This window comes from Microtus oregoni, unplaced genomic scaffold (assembly GCF_018167655.1).
Source record: "Microtus oregoni isolate MIOR12 unplaced genomic scaffold, Mior012 000024F_ref0000369, whole genome shotgun sequence".
Lineage (NCBI taxonomy): Eukaryota > Metazoa > Chordata > Mammalia > Rodentia > Cricetidae > Microtus > Microtus oregoni.
Window position 1 is genome coordinate 27,913,445 of NW_024543083.1, and position 18,246 is coordinate 27,931,690.

Below are 18,246 nucleotides of genomic sequence, written 5' to 3' on the forward strand. Positions count from 1 at the left end.
ATGGTGGTAATCAATGCAAATGAGAAATTTCGGAGTATTTCAGTTATATTATTGCAGCCAACCATTTTTGTAATCCATTTTACTTTTACTTTATTACTCTTCCCATGTGATGAAAGAAAAAAATCTATAAACTATATGAACTACAGCAAAACTCTAAGGAAAGAGTTATAGCAAATTAAAATATGAAAATACAACCACAATAGGAATTACAAACTTGGAATTTTAAAATGATTTCAGAGTATTGAGCTACCAGTCTTAACAACTATTTATATTATGACTTACATGATTTCATGTACAGCAGTATCATCCCAATATAATTTATTATGTGCTCTAGCTATGAACAGGGAACAGAGAAGTGCTATGGTGAGCACATTATCTGTGAGAGATGTCTAGTCATAGAACATGATTTTACACAAACAAAAATGTAACTTTACCTTTAAATAGGATATTTAATGAACCAAGAATAAAAATCTTTACATCATGAACCTATAGTTTATGTTCTCTGTGCAAAATGTTTATTATGCCCTGGCTTTTTTTCCAACATTTGATTCTGGTGGCTATGAAGTTTGCCTTTTATTCTTGTTAATAAAATATTTCACAGGCAAACCCACTCAGGAAATCTATTGTGCTTTCTGATCAAAGGAGAAATGATGCCAGGCTATAATAAGCAATTTAATTTTTAATGAGCATACTCATGCCCAAGGTCATAACAAATTATAAAAAAATTGAAATAAACTACAGCAAAACACTAATGATAATGTCCTAAATATGTCTAGGGCAAGATAATATTAGGCAAGATATACTTTCAGAAGGATCGGTGGTATTTTGCTTTATTTTTTTATTTATTTATTAAAAATTTGTACCTCCTGCTCTCCTCCAATTTTCCTCCCACTCCCCTCACTCTCCTTCCCACTCCTTCTCCAGTTCTAAGAGCAGTCAGGGTTCTCTGCCCTGCTGGAAGTCCAAGGTCCTCCTCTGTCCATCCAGGTCTAGGAAGGTGAGCATCTAAACTGACTAGGCTCCCACACAGCCAATCCATGCAATAGAATCAAAACCCAATGCCATTGTCCTTGGCATCTCAGCCAGCCCTCATTGTCAGCCACGTTCAGAGAGTCCGGTTTGATCACATGCTCCATTAATCCCAGTCCAGCTGGCCTTGGAGAGCTCCCATTAGATCAGCCTCATAATTTCAGTGGATGGATGTACCCCTCGCGTTCCTCACTTCCTTGTTCATGTTCTCACTCCTTCTGCTTCTCATTTGGACCTTGGGAGCTCAGTCTGGTGCTCCACTGTGGGTCTCTGTCTCTATCTCCATCCATTGGATGAAGGTTCTATGGTGATATGCAAGATATTCATCAGTGTGGCTATAGGATAAGGCCAGTTCAGGCACGCTCCTCTGCTGCCCAAGGAATAAGCTGGGGACATCTCCTTGGGCACCTGGGAGCCCCTCTAGAGTCAAGTCTCTTGCCAACCCTAAAATGGCTCCCTTAATTAAGATATATACTTCCCTGATCCCATATCCACCCTTCCTCCATCCTAGCCATGCCATTTCCCCAAGCTCTCCCCAGTCCTCCCCTTCTCCCTTCCCACCCCCACCCCCGTGATCCCAACTTTTACCTGGCAATCTTGTCTACTTCCAATATCGAGGAGCAAAACTGTATGTTTTTTTCTTTGGGTTCACCTTCTTTAGCTTCTCTAGGATCAGGAATTATAGGCACAATGTTCTTTATTTATGGCTAGAATCCACTAATGAGTGAGTACATATTATATTCATCTTTTTGTGTCTGGGTTATCTCACTCAGTAAAGTGTTTTCTATTTCTATCCATTCGCATGCAAAATTCATGATGTCATTGGTTTTTACTGCTGAGTAAAACTCTAAAGTGTATATGTGCCACACCTTCTTTATCCATTCTTCCATTGAGGGGCTTCTAGGTTGTTTCCAGGTTCTGGCTATAACAAATAATGCTGCTATGAACATAGTTGAACAAATGCTTTTGTAGTATGATTGGGCATCTCTTGAGTATATTCCCAAAAGTGGTATAGCTATATCTTGAGGTATGTTGATTCTCATTTTCCTGAGAAACTGCCACACTGATTTCCAAAGTGATTGCACAAGTTGCATTCCCACCAGCAATGGATGAGTGTTCCCCTTGCTCTACAACCTCTCCAGCTTAAGCTATCATTGGTGTTTTGATTTTAGCCATCTGACAGGTGTAAGATGGTATCTCAAAGTTTTTTTATTTGCATTTCTCTAATAGCTAGGGAATTTGAACATGTCCTTAAGTATCTTTTAACCATTTGAAATTCTTCTATTGAGAATTCTCTGTTCATTTTATTATCCCATTTTTCAACTGGGTTATTTAGAATTTTAATGTCTAGTTTCTTGATTTCTTTATGTATTTTGGAGATCAGTGCTTTGTCTGATGTAGGGTTGGTGAAGATCTTCTCCAATTCAGTAGGTAGCCTTTTTATCCTAATGACAGTATCCTTTGCTTTACAGAAGCTTCTCATTTTCAGGAGGTTCAATTTATTCATTGCTCTTATTGTCTGTGCTACTGAAGTTATAGGTAGGAAGTGGTCTCCTGTGCCCATGTATTGCAGGCTACATCCCATTTTCTCTTCTATCAGGTTCAGTGTGGTCAGATTTATATTGAGGTCTTTAATCCATTTGGGCATGAGCTTTGTGCATGGATCTATTTTCATATTTCCTACAGGATGACATCCAGTTAAGCCAGCACCCTTTGTTGAAGATTCTTTCTTTCTTCCATTGTATACTTTTAGCTTCTATGTCAAAAATCAAGTGTTCATGGGTTTGAGAATTAATATCTGGGTCTTCGATTCGATTCCGTTGGTTAACATCTCTGTTTTTATGCCAATAGCAAGCAGTTTACCTTACTGCAGCTCTGTAATAGAGTCTGAAGTCAGGGATTGTAATGCCTCTGGAAGTAGCTTTATTGTATAGGATTGTTTTGGCTATCTTGGGATTTTTTTCAGATAAAGTTGATTATTGTTCTCTCAAGGTCTGTAAAGAATTTTATTCATATTTTGATGGGGATTGCATTGAATCTATCAATTGCCTTTGGTAGAATTGTCATTTTTACTATGTTGATCCTAGTAATCCAAGAGCATGGGAGATCTTTCCATTTTCTGGTATCCTCTTCAATTTCTTTCTTCAAAGACTTAAAGTATACTCCTTAATGTGTTCCATATAATAGAAACAGAAGAGTCATTGCCAAACTCTTTTTATGAAGCTACAGTTACCCCGATACCAAAACCACACAAAGATTCAACCAAGAAAGCGAATTACAGACCATTCTCACTCATGAACATTGATGCAAAAATTCTCAATAAATACTGGCAAACTGAATCCAAGAACACATCAAAACAATCATCAATTATGATCAAGTAGGCTGCATCCCAGAGATGCAGGGCTGGTTCAAAATATGAAAGTCTATCAATGTAAGCCATCATATAAATAAACTGAAAGAAAAAAAAACATGATCATTTCATTAGACGCCAAAAAAGCATTTGACAAAATTTAACATTCTTTTATGATAAACGTCTTGGAGAGATTAGAGATAAAGTATCATATCTAAACACAATAAAAGCAATATACAGCAAGCTGACAGCTAACATCAAATTAAATAAAGAGAAACTCAAAGAGATTCCACTAAAATCAGGAAGAACAAGACAAGGCTGTCCACCCTCTCCATATCTCTTCAACATAGTGCTTCAAGTTCTAGCAATAGCAATAAGACAACATGAGATCAAGGGGATTCAAATTAGAAAGAAGTCAAACTTTTGTTATTTGCAGATGATATGAATGTGTACATAAGTGACCCCAAAAACTCTAACAGAGAATTCCAAAGCTGATAAATACCTTCAGTGATGTGTCAGGATACAAGATCAACTCAAAAAAAAATCAGTAGCCCAGCTATACACAAAAGATAAAAAAGCTGAGAGGGAAATCAGAGAAACATTACCTTTCACGAATAGCATAAAGTAACTAACCAAGGAAGTGAAAGATCTATTAAAATTCAATTTCATGTGAATAAATGCATTATTTGTGTTTTATTCAAGTTGTTAATTGTTACAGATATTAATGCTCCTCAAAGAAACACCTATGAGGATGGCGGTGTGTGTAAAACCAGGTTGCAAAGGCAGGGAGAAATGATTCAAAAGTTGAGGGGACAGTGTGGGTTGCATAAAGAAAGCCAATCTCAGAAGCAGCAGAGCACAAACAATATAAAATTATAAAATATTTTTTCATATTGTGATAAAACCAACAAATAAGGCAGATAGCGTCTAACAGGTAAGTGTTGCTCAGAAAACAGAATAAATTAATTATCATAATATTAATTAGAATTTAAATTCAGGTAATGAGCTATACTTCTATTCCTGATGACTAAATGAATTTCAAATGGTGACATTTTGCATTCCTGATACAAAGTAAAGGAACATGAACAAAACAACTACTGTCATTTATGTTTTCATGCACTCAAGCTGCATGTATTCACATACAAACACAAAAAATAATCTGAGAAAATGTCATAGTTTGGTTCAGTCAGTTATTATCATTACAGAAAGTACAGTAGTCTGCAGGCAAACACTGTGCTGAAGGTGAGAGAAATAAACCTTGAGGCAGAGTCACAATGAGGGAAGCCTGAGCAAAGGATACCTCAAAGCCTCCAGAGAGACACCCACCTCCAACAAGGCCACATCTCCTATTAATACCACTCCCTTTGGGGGCCATTTTCTTTCAATTCAAGACAGATACTAGCTCAATGTATGGTCTAGGGTATGCTTGTTCCTAGTCTCTTTTATTATCCACTACCTAAAATGTAAATACAATTTATTACTATTTCACTACATGTAACAGTTAATACACAAAATTTAAATAATTTTCATAAAGTAGTTTACTACAGAAGACAGAGAGTAAAGATGGGCACTTGAGGGAGACAGAATGTGTTGATTAAGATGCATTTTCATAAAGGCTGCATAGAATATTGAGGCTCTATACTGACACAGAAGTGATGAATTTAAAATAGATATGAGTGCATAATATTGACAATTATAAATATTTGAATTTTAGTATTTTGTATGTAGAAAAAACCTAAAAGGTGATTTAATTAATGATAATTCACTTAATTTTCACAATTTATTCTATATTTGTCCTTATATACAGATGCATGAAGTATTTTATTAAATTATCAAAAATTTACATATTAAATATTTGAATATATATTCATATATATATATATATATCACAGGTATAAGTGAACCCTTAAGGACTTTATTTCCCCATATTTTGGTTTTCCAAAATTATTTTAGAGTTAACACAGTATGACACATTTATCTCCTTTTACCTGTGAGACATTGACAGAAAAGTTAGGCAGGTGACCCAGGATAATCTTTCTGAAAACATGCTGATAATTGGACCTCTTGGCAAACAGACTAATTATATTGCCGTGAGGAGGGATTTTGTCTGTGGAATGCTTAAACAGTTTGCCTGGATTTTGACATTGCTTTGGGAAGACAAAACTAGTGCTCTCAGTTTATATCTTTCCTAGAGAATATCAGGAAAACTTTATTGTGCAACAACTATACAATTAATCAAAAATCTTCTCACTTTGAGTAAGACAACCAACGCTAAATACCTTTTTTATTATGCTGATGATTTAGTACATGACCTAAAATTAGGTTGTGTTCCGCATCTTAGCTCATTCCTGTTTTTAAAGTATGTTGGTCCTTGATACTTCGACATGATTATGAAATTGATTATAAGGACACAGGTTCATGTGTACATCAGATATCACATGATTATAAATTTCAATGTTAAAGAAATAGTTTCCAATGTCCTTTGAATAAGATTTAGCCAAAGATTTAAAAAAAAAATCAACCAAATACTCATACAGAGAAAGAAAAGAGAAAACTCATTAGTAGTATTATTTCATTAAATGGAATTTTAATTTTAAAGAAAACATTGCAGAAAGTAGCAGCATAAAGAAAATCACAAAACCCAGGTTATTAAATTACACACAGCATTAATAAATTCAGTTCAAAAGTCACTTTAAGTAAAAAATTAAACTTGGCTGCTTAAAGTATAATAGTCCTATTAAAGGATTCACATAAAACTGTAACTTAAGTGGTATAATATAAAACATGTCCAATTTTAGATCAGAGACTTCTGTTCAGCATTGGATTAGACAGTCTCAAAAATGAAAATGAACAAGAAAAATGAGATATAGAAATGGAAACCCAAACGCCATGGTTTGTTTTTCTCCTAATGTCCCAAACTGTCCTTTCCAAAATGGTACTTTTTGGAGGTGTAGAAATTCTGAACCTTATGGAAAACTCTTAAATAATTGGGATTGTGCTCCAAAATGGAATTGTGGGATTCTGGATACCTCCTTATTCTTTCCATATTTTCCAATCAGGTGAACATATTTCTCTTCTTCACCTTGCCACTTGGATTTGGTACTCTTTCAGTAGAATTAAGTTAAGAGGCCAAACTATTTTGAATCAGACTGTCCAAAACTGTGAGCTATAATAACATATTAGAAATTAATCATTCTCAGTGTTTCACAGTTGTGAAGTTAAATGAATAATTGCTGTCATTATTTTCAGATAAAAATGCTAATAATATTTTTTGTGCTGCATATTTTTGTGAATGTATAATGTGAACTCTTTAAAATAATACAAATATCACAAAATTAGAAATTTCGAATATTGTAAGCTAGATTAAATATGCTATATTTTTATTTTTAATATAATCTTTGATAACCCACTTATACTCATGTTTATGCAAATGCACCGGACTGAAATCCCAAGGTCCAAATCAGGAGAAGAAGGAGAGAGAACATGAGCAAGGGTGCACCCACACACTGAGACAATGAGGATGTTCTTTCGGGAACTCACCAAGGCCAACTGGACTGGATCTGAAAAAGCATGGGATAAAACCTGACTCGCTGAACATAGCGGACAATGAGGACTACTGAGAACTCAAGAACAATGGCAATGAGTTTTGATCCTACTGCACGTACTGGCTTTGTGGGAGCCTAGGCAGCTTGGATGCTCCCCTTACTAGACCTGGAAAGAGGTGGGAGGTCCTTGGACTTCCCAAAGGGCAGGGTACCCTGACAGCTCTTAGGGCTGATGAGGGAGGGGGAGTTGATTGGAGGGGAGGGAAATGGGAGGCGGTGGTGGGGAGGAGGCGGAAATCTTTAATAAATGAATAAATAAATAAATAAAAAAGATTGAAAGCAAAATACATATTTGCCTAGTGCTTCAAAACACCTGATTTTGTATGTATCATATAGCCCACTGAATACTAATAAAATAAGGCTTTCTTTTCAAGATAGAGTATATTTATACTAAAATTAATATGTCACTGAATGTTTAAAATCTCTATAATTAGTTAGTAGAGGTTAAATGGTATTTTTAAATTTATTTTTAAAACAATCTTTTCTTATATTACATACAAATCCCAGATCCTCCCCTCCTCAAGCTTTCCCCCACCTTCCACCCACTCCATCGTCCATCCACTTGTCAGAGAGGATAAGGCTTTTCATGGGGAGTCAACAAAGTCTAGAACAAAATTTGAGGCAGGACTAAGGTCTGCCCTCATCTATATCTAGAATGGGCAAGATATTTTTTCCAAAGAGAATGGGCTTCAACAAACCACTCCAAGCACTAGAAATATGTTCTGTTCCCACTGACAGTGGCTCCACAGACTTCCCCAGTCTTAACAACTGTTATTCACATTCAGAGGGCCTAGTTTGAGCCTATGAAGATTCCCCAACAGTCAATCCGGAGTCAGTAGACAACACTAACCAAAGAAGTGAAATACCTGTATGACAAAAATTTTAAGTCTTAGAAGAAAGAAATTGAAGAAGATACCAGGAAAGGGAAGCATCTCCCGTGTTCATGGATAAGTAGGATCAATATAATAAAAATGGCAATCTTACCAAAAGCAATCTACAGATTCAATGCAATCTCCATCAAAATTCCAGAACAATTCTAAACAGACCTCAATAGAAAAATGTTAAACTATATGGAAAACCAAAAAACCCAGGAGAGCCAAAAAAAAAAAAATCCTGTACAATAAAGGTACTTCCAGACACATCATCGTTCTTGTCATCAGGCTCTATTATAGAGCTACAATAATGAAAACAGCTTGATATTAGCATAAATACAGACAGGTGGACCAATGGAATTTAAATGAAGTCCCCAATATTAATCAACACACTTTTGAATGCCTGATTTTGAGAAAGAAGCTAAATTTTTACAATGGAAAATAGAAAACATTTTTAACAAATGTTGTTGAAATAACTGGATTTCAAAATGTAGCAGAATGCAATTTATCCCCATGTACAAACCTCTATTCCAAATGGTTAAATGGTATTGTTAAGAGCTTTGATTATAGCTATGAAGAGATTTTCTTCATTTTTATTCTCTAATCACTGTTAGAGATGAAGAACCTTATATAACATTTATATTATATCTCTTCATTTATGCTATTTTTTAAAACTGGGATATTATCATTGATATCCTTAAATTTCCAAAAACATGTAGCTGCTTCAAATGGTTTGTCCTGCTTTTTTATGGAATTTCTTAATCAGTTATTTCAGAATAGTACTAGACACTCTTTGAATCTTGTATAGCCTTTCCCATATTTCAGCAATGGCTATTGTAATTCTTAAATTTTCTCAATACCTTTGTGGATCTCACCTTGGATGTCAATATTGTATCTAAGATCGTTGGCCAGACAGGCATAGAGTATTGGTCTTGCTTATGTAATTAGAGTTCTTAAGAAATAGTTAGGACTTCAAAATTTTCCCATTCAAGCAACAGGTACATATCTATGAGTTCTCTTCCAAAGAAATAAATCAAAAACATATTCTTCCAAGGTCTTCATTGTGGCTAGAAAGAATAGACCTTAACCATAAGATTTATCTTCTATAAATCTCATTTAACTATGTACTTTTATATTCTGAGATCATGAGTATTTATGTGTTATTTTAAAAGTAAGGTATGAGTGGTATTTATATTAATACTTTCTACGTACCTTGAAGATCCACAAGAAAAGTATTTCTGTATACCCTTTTTGAAAATTAGGCATTCTTTTAAAGAAATTTTATTCATTTTTAAATAAAACTTTATTTTTTATTTCCATGTTTTATGGTTTTGGTATTTTGTTTGTTTGTTTTTAGATACAATGTCTTTTATTCTAGCTGTAAATTTTGAACTTTTGAGTCTCTGGTCTCCACTTTAAGAGCCTGCCAGGGTTAGCTTTATACCACCAGCTCAGGATGCACACTTCTAAAGCTGGAAAGGCAGACCTTTTGAGAGCAAGGCAAGCAAGACTGCATGCATTCCTTATCCAGGAGCCACTCTTTTTAGAGATTGTTCCATGTCTTGCTACAAATAACTCACTCTTAATTAATCTTTTGAATCATCGCTTTATCTTTATTCTCTTTCTAGATGTCCTTTTAAGATTTCTGGAATAACTTATCACCTCATTTTATCAATTAGTTTCCAAAATAATTTTTACTTTGTCACCTGTCCACATATATTTCACTTTGGAAAATTTATATTTAAAACATTTACCATAATGTAACTTATGTTGTTTACATTATTAGAAACCATACAGCCATTATATACAAAGATTATTCTGTATTACCATTCATTATATAAACTCAAACTCTCAATAAAATTAAATTTAAAATTTCATTTTTATTGCTGATGAATTTTGTACTGCTAAAATATCATTTAAAATGCTGTAATCATTTTTCAATGATATCTCAGCAAAAAAATCCACTCAACTTATTCAAAAAAAATTGCTTCAGTTTACCAAAGATTTTAAAGTACAGGACATAGCTTTTTATGTAAATTTCAAAAAAACCCTTTGAAACATAATTGCACAATTTTCCTTTATAACTTTAGATAACTCATGAGCAGGGAACATGATGGAGAGGCACATAGCTTTGACCTATGGCTTTTGAGCAAGGTTGCCAGTGAATTTACCCCTCATTGTGCATATACCACTGATTATATTAGTGCCCTCAGCCATAACCTCTGGACTTCTCTATTTGTCATCTTAATTATCGAACTAATAACACTACTTTCTAAGGATGGAGAGAATGAATAAAATTTTTGTTTTAACACAAAGGAGAAACATACAAATGTTAATGCAAGATCCCTTTTTGTATTATGCTTTTTTCATTTTAATGCTCAATTTTAAAAACCAAATCAATTTCCAGATGAAGACAGACACTTAGAAGACATCCCACACTAGCTCAGAATTGAGAATAATAGAGGGTTATTTATTTAGTGGTAGACTCACAGATTACAGTCCTCTGCTCAAACAGAGATCAACAACTGAATCCCACAGCTGGAAGAGAGACCAGACCCACGCTTCCATCTGCACATATTGTATACAAGACGGTGCCCAAGTGGGATGGTAACTTAAAGAGTATTTATAGAAGTTCCTACAGCACCTCCCCCTTTTGTTTATATAAGAAGATTCAAAGCCTAATACAAAATTATACACAATAAGAACAAATTTAATGTATAGAAATTGGAATTACAACCAGCATAAACAATATGAAGCAAGAAACATGTAGTAAATGTTTCAATAATTACCTATCCTTATTAGTTTAAGTCTTGTATAATAAATAATTCGGCCAAGTCATGAAAGATAAGTAATTACAACTATCTGGTTTCAAACCCATCAAAGACTCAAGAAGGGAAATAATATTACTTGAGTAAGCAGGAAGAACAATCAAGCAACTTCCAAAATGTGCAACAAATGACAGAGACAACTGGCTACCTGGACAATCCCCCAAAGTTTCATTTGCAATGTTGAATAAGCCAACTTTGGCTAAGGTCTAGAGTAACTGACAGACCATTTTTAGAGGTGGGAAACCTTTCAAAACTGTCTTACCCTGTCTTGGCAAGATTTGACCATCTTTTTTCTTGTATCCTGCTTGTCCTGTCTGGTTATCAGGCATTTTGTAAGTGGTTGGTACATGGGCAGTTCCTTGCTCAAAGGCCAGTTTTGCCAAGAAGAAAACAAGGTTCAGGTGGAGTGTCTTCAGTGTTAAACATTCTGGTGGTTCTGATTGGTGCTGCCAGGAATAATCATGTCTCATGTCAACAGAACCCTAAATTATTTAAATGCCATATTCTACAGCACTTTGAAGTGTTTGAAGATTACCTATCTATGCAGAATACAATCTCTATGTATCTAAAGAACCTGATTAGTCTAGTTATAAGTATGACAAACATGGATGACTATTGACCTATAAATCTTAATACCTATATTACTTAAGACTAAGACTTCATATTAGAATATTAAACAATCTTTAAATAACTGTGCAAGAAATGAGGACAATGACATCAAAATGTAAGCAATGTATAAATATCTTGATCAGAGGTAGGGATATATACTGCAATAAGATAAAAATATCCTAAAATTGTATCAATATACAAAATGTCTTAAGCAGAGGTAGAAGAATGCATTCATACAATATGATAATATAACTTTACCTAGGTATTCAAATATTATAGATAAAAATAGAAACATATTCAATATAATTTAAGTTTGTATCAATAAACAAAAATCTATACCAATGTAAATTGACTATAAATAATAGTTTACAAATATTCACTCCACTACTCACTATTATTATTAGTGTAAGTTCACACTAATCCATTATCTCATCCAATTTCCTCTTTTTTTTTCAAAGAAATCCCTGAGTTTACATAATTTTTCCCCAAACTGCCAAAGCTATAGCAATTATAATCAACCACTACATGATATCCCTAACCCTGAGGACAAACTTTGTTGGGAGAAAGGACGTCGTCTTCTTGAATTACTTCCAGCTGTCATGGGGGTGATGTTCTTTCTATAGGATCCTGTGAAAGTAAAATGATGGTTTAGTTCCAAGATTACTGTCTCTGAGTATTCAGTAGGATTTTCAGAGGTTTTTATTTGGAGTTCTGGCCAGAATGTTTAAAAAAAAAAAAAACACCATTTCATCTAACCAAGATGGAACCATCTTGAGCAGATGATACCTCAAACAGGTCTTATAGTTCCGCTATCAGCATCATCCCAGAGAAATTATAAATATTAATTTTAAAATTATCTAGATATCAATGCTTTGATTTTTTTCACTTAAAGATATTTCTCCCACTAGATGCTGAATGCCAACCTTTGAAATAGGATCTACATAAATGTAAAATGCAGTAAATGATACTCATGCTAATTTAAACTCTCTAAGCTTTGTGCCATAAAATAAATTACCTTTGGAATCTGTATATTTGTAAATATAAAATTTTGTTGTGTGCCTTTATACAGTGATAAAGTAACAGTTTTTTTTTAATTTTCAATATAAATACTTCCATTCCAACTTCTTTAGATCTTAAAGACTCAATGTATTGGGGAGGGGAGGTGGGGGAGAATAGGTTTAGGAAAAATTATTATGAGGAAATATTGCATGAGAAAATAATCTATTTTCAATAAAAGTAAAAACAATGAAAAAATAGAAGTAACAACCTCTACTTTTGAGTGCAGCAGCTAGCTCTCTTAACATTATTGGGAATTATTGGAAATTATCTTTCAACTTGTATGATATCAACTTATTATATACCCCAAAGGAAGCTTCACTGTAAACAATTATTCACATTAATTTTAACTTTTCAATCCTTTGCAACATGCTTCATGTAATATGATTATATAATATAAAAGACAATGATAGAATACAGATAATATATATTATATAAAGTCACCTAAAGATAATCATTTCATATACATTATTCATGTATGATTGTATATTATGTATATATTTTATATTTATGTATATTAAAAATCATTTAAAATGGAAAAGAACTGCCAGAATTTTTTTACTTTAATGCATAAGAGCTCAAACTAATCCTATTTGATGCAAGCATCTAGCTGAAGTACCTCTTTCTGTTACTTGACTCCACTGTAAAGATTTATCACTGCATAACTTGCTTCAATTGCATTTATCTCTGCTTCTTTCATCATTGAATCATAGGCCAAACTATAGTCTATTTCTATTCAATGCATATTTTGCTTGAAACTGTGAGTATTATGGACTAGAATATGTCCATTCTTTACTAAAATTTTCAAGGACAAGTTTAAACCTGATACAAGTCTCTAGTGAATCCACAGTTTTACTCTGTATAATGGCAATAAAAATAATGACCAAAAAAGATATAATACATATTTACAGCTGCTCTTAGCAGTATAGAACATCTTGACATTGGATTTCTCTAGCAAATTCTGTATAGTATGGAAAGAGATAATATCATGTAACTAGTTCTACTCCTATTCACTTTGTGTTGTCGCTATAAAAACTGTGGTCATAAGGGCATCTTCATAATTCAGAAACTCTGTAGCATTAGTTTAAAATCCATTTGTAAAATAAGATTCTACTTGCATTTGGAATAGTTTTATACATGGTCATATGAAGGCCACATCTCATACCATGGCAAAAGAAGAAATCAGATGGGATTTGAACTCAGTCACCTAGAAGGCACTAGTTTTCAAAATTCCATTTTATCTAGAAACATAGAACCATTCTGCCAATGAAATTTTCTATTCTAACTTAAGCAAAGTGGAAAGCACAAGTTTAACTATACCAGAGTCAAACTTAGTTTGGTGAAGAGTCATTTAGAGAGGATGTTATATTCACAAAATAAATACAGTGGTAATAATCTCTTTGTTACTGTAAATTTTCTATGCAACTATGGAAAATACTTCCAAAGGAAGGGTTCTTAAGATAATTTCTGTTGAAAACATGAAAAAATAATCTTTCTTTTGAATTTTTAGTTTTAAAAATTAGTTTTAAGTAAAAATATGCCCCACATAGATATTTTCCTAGAGTTTGAATAATGTACTTAACTATCTTTAGGATATTTTCTTTCAAACATATCCCCAGAGGCTTCTACACTAATTCAAAAATTGTCATGGAAAGGTCAGGTCACCCTGGTGTCTGTGGATTCTAGGTTCCCCTTAAATGTCTGAAAGTCAAATAATAGAAAGGAGAATAATGATTTCCTTCTTGCAAAATAAATCTAGTTGTTCCCTTCTAAAAGTAAAATTTGTCTTCAAATAATGTACAAATTTATTCCACTTTCTGAATGATAACAAGTCAAGTATTTTTATGTGTGAATCCATTCCCTATTAAGACCCAATTGGCCAAAATACTCGAGGGAATAGAAGAAAATCACCTAGGGTACGTGATTTGGTTGAAATGAATGTACATTGCCGAAAAGTTCCTTTTTTTTTTTGTATCATACAATTACAAGCATGGTGGTTTGAATACATCACACACTTATCTTTTTATCAAAATGATCTAAAAATAAGCAAGTAAATAATAAGTTATAACCTAGGAAACATGCCACAGTGCTTGCATGAATTAACATTATTGGCAAACATTGGTAGATATTAGAAAATTTCAGTAACTGTGAGTAGAAAAATTAGTTTATAAATATGTGAAGTAGCTCAGGGAATCAGTGAGAAGTTAGGGAATCTACATTATAAACCCTCGCTATTTTGGCATCCATTCAGCTACTGTGTGTCTGTTTATTCGAGAAATTGAGTCCATTGGCATTCAGTGATATCAATGACATTTGAAGGTTAATGTCTGCTATTTTGTTAATGTTGCTGTTGATAATGTTGGTGGTAGTGGTGGTTTTAGTGTGTGTGTTTTCCTTCCTTTGGTTTTGTTGTGCAGGATTATTTATTTCCTGTGTTTTCGTGGGTGTAGTCACGCTCCTTGGGTTGAAATTTTCTTTCTTGCATCTTCTGTAGTTCTGGGTTCATGGGTACTGTTTAAATTTGACTTTATTATCGAATATGTAGTTTTCTATATCTATGGTGATTGAAAATTTTGTTGGGTATAGTGGTTAAGGCTGGTATCTGTGATATCTTATAATCTGAAAGACACCTGTCCATGTCCTTCTGGATTTTAGGGTCTCCTTTAAAAAGATGGCTGTTATTCTAGGTGGTCTGCCTTTATATGCTACTTGCTCTTTTTCTCTTACAGCTTTTAACATTCCTTCTTTGTTCTGTATGTTTTAATCATGTGGCAAGGAAGCCTAATAATGATTTGAAGAGGTGTTAAGATCAATCATTTCACAGTTGAGATCAATTGTATCTGTGTCAGAGGACTCGAGAGTTCAGATGCCAGGGCCCGCACCAGCAGTCTCAGGGCAGGCTGCAACTTCAGCTCTGGCATATTTGATACTCTTTCCCGGCCTCTGTGTGAATACACACATGTACATACATAATAAATACCCACAGACACATACCTACGAATAAAAATGTTAGAATAAATTTTCAAGTAAAACTTGATTCTCTCCTTATGAAATCATTACCATGCACAGTGGCATTTTATTGATACCACTGTTACCTCTCATTGTAAAGACTTTAACAGAAATGGCTGCCTATCATCGAAGTTCAGCGAGGATTTTCCTCAGCAAATAGCCCTTACCAGCTAGCTGGAAGAGGTCCTATACAGAATGATATTCTTGCTCAAAGTACACAATGCAGTAAATTTAATAATGATCCTTTTCATTATGTAATTTTATATTGGCATAACTTTAGACTGAAACTCCTACGCATTTAAGTTGTCTGCGATTTAAATTATCAACAATCCTGTTAAACAATCAAAGACTTGCCTATTTTAGTTCACTTTGTAAATTGTGTATCTTCCTTACACTTCAACCATCTACAGTCTATGGACAAGGTAAATGATGAAAAATTGGGAAGTGATTATAGAGAAGGATAAACAAGATAAGGATACCAGCTTCTTCACAAACTATTATTGATTTATAATGACAGATTTTTTTTCTAAATTTTCTTATTATAGTCTAAGAAAAATATTTTCAGGAATATTCATGATATAGGTAACCTGATATTTGTTTATGGATTTTTTTTTACTTTCTATGAAATTTGGAAACAAGGTACTCACAAATTCAGTTCCTACCATGTATATTGAAATTCGACTGTTAGAAATCTTACTTGTGTCCAGCACAATCTTGAGAAGGACATTCGCTGCTCAAAGAATTGGCCTCACTGAGCAGTAGGCTAATAACCTTCGACAGAATTCACTCTGTAATCCTTATTTTTTTTATTTATTATATCATATAGATTAAAGTTTTTACAGGAGCTATGTCTCCTACTACTTCAGAAATAATAACCAACAGCCAAAATGCTGACAAGTGCTTGCAACTTGAAACAAGAATCCATTGCCTTCCCTTCCCTTTCAAGGACATGAACTTTTCTAATGACCTCTGCAAAGCAAAAAAGAAAATGAAAAAGTCTTTAGGAAATGTATCAGAGACCTGGAAGAAAACGTCTCTCTCTATACCTTGGAGAAATGTGTCATCTAGATTCAGAAGTAGCACCGGGATTCTTTTACACTAAAATAATAAATTCAGATGGCTTAAAGATTAGGCCAAATTTTACCCACTTCAGTGTTCAGTCTGCACATGACCAAGGACATTTTCAGTCAATTGTCAAAAAGTAATACCATTTTAACCCTAAGTGTCCTATCCACGTTTTAGGCATGAAAAAAAATTTACACCTTACATGGTCTTTGTGAAAAACCATTTCAAATGTGGTTTCCTGCTGATGGATAGAAGCACTTTAATTTGTCAAATAGAATTTTTAATCTTTGTTGTAATCACCAGAGCGAATTGCTGGAATTTCTCTAAAGGAGTGTATGTCATTTGATAAACATTTTCTTAAACACATCTTATTTGGGCAGTATTGTGATGTGACTTTCTCGGTGTTCCTAAGTGATGGACAGCATTTATCTATGAGGCTCTTGGGAAGTGCTTGGATTATAATATAAATTTGAAGTGACAGGGAGAAGAGAGTGAAAGGAGAAGAGTAGTTATCTTTATTGGACAATTGGGGGAATCTGGGTGCTTTTGAGCTAAGAACTATATAAAAAATTATGATGCTTCACCTGACATTCACATTTGATTTGAGCTGGCATGATCATAACATGGGAACTAGGGTGATAATTCATCAGTCTATTACATTATTTCAGTTATTTAAGAATCAAAAGCTTGGGATAAGATTAAGTCATTTAAAGAGAAGACCAAATAGCAGTCACTGTTTAATATGATCGCATAAAAAAAGTTCAGTGCATAGAAAGGTGGATTTTGGTGATAAGCAAATGAGAAAAATATTGAAAATCATTCTGCTTATAAAGTCTCATAGGCAATTATCCAATATGTAATACTCAGGTGAATAATCAGAGGAAGAAATATGACAGGAGTTAGTATTATACATTTCTATAGATAAGGTCCCTCTTTTTCCCCCAGATGGTCACACAGTAATAATTTTTGGTTTGGATTTTTAATTCTCTCTAATTCTTTGCAGCCATGCAACTGCTATTCTATTTTGGAGGAAGGTGGCAAGACTGAGAAAATAAATACGCATTATTCTATGGCATTTAATTTACAAAACAAGGAATGGGGTGCTTTGATACAGGAAGAGTGATTTGCTGACCTCTCCCTCCTCTGTGGTTACCAATTTCAAATAAACTTTATCAAATGGTGTAGGTCTATCTAGTTAATACAGCTAACCAGAAGATCAAACAATAAAGGAAAAAGTTAATTGTTAATCTCCTGAATGTAAGTGAAAATCATCGTCTTCTTTAGAGGTAATAAAAACATGAATATAATTTATGTTTAGTTACATTTGTGAACACATACCTCAACTATGGGTATAGATATAAAATTGTTTTGCATGAGAACGAGTAAATAATGGGAAGAAGAGATGGGCTGTGTGCTGTCAGAACTGAAGAGTGTCCAGAGTACGTGTGCTTTAACGGCGTTACTTTTTGGCAAGCATTGTAGGAAAATCTCAGTTCATTCATTAAATGTTCTCCTTCAAATCAAGCTTCTCGATTTTTTTTTAATATTCCTCCCTCCTCCATGAAATTGCTGCACTGTACTTTACCTGTTCTGCACCAATCACTTACTTTGATTTTATGGAGACTGGGAAACAAGAGGTTGCACGGGCATGATCCAGCCACAGAACCGATAAATTCAGAAACTGAGGAACTGGTATTTTTATTACAGTTCACCTGTCTTTCTAATCTGTTTGCCACTTTAAGCCTTAGAATTAAATTCTTCAGTACCACAGAGCTGTTGTCCAGCTAATTTGTCCCAATGCAGAGTAGCAGAAAGATATAATA